Source organism: Athene cunicularia (genome assembly GCF_003259725.1).
Source record: "Athene cunicularia isolate RWA chromosome 10 unlocalized genomic scaffold, athCun1 chr10_part1, whole genome shotgun sequence".
NCBI classification, from domain to species: domain Eukaryota; kingdom Metazoa; phylum Chordata; class Aves; order Strigiformes; family Strigidae; genus Athene; species Athene cunicularia.
Genome location: NW_020799112.1, coordinates 18,121,904 through 18,122,113, shown reverse-complemented (window position 1 = coordinate 18,122,113; position 210 = coordinate 18,121,904).

The window sequence follows — 210 nt, the reverse complement described above, 5'->3', positions numbered from 1 at the left end:
TTCTATACCAGACCTGGAGAGGTAATTGGAAGATTAATTTTGAAGGAATGATGATTTTAAAAGGATACAGGCTGTCAAGGGACAAATTAGACATGTGAAACTGTAATAGCTGTTTTCCCGCATACATTAATATTAAATTTTAAAACCACTCTTTACCTCTGAATCAGGAATGGCATCCATACTAAGCATGGGAGCTTAGCATTCTCCCTT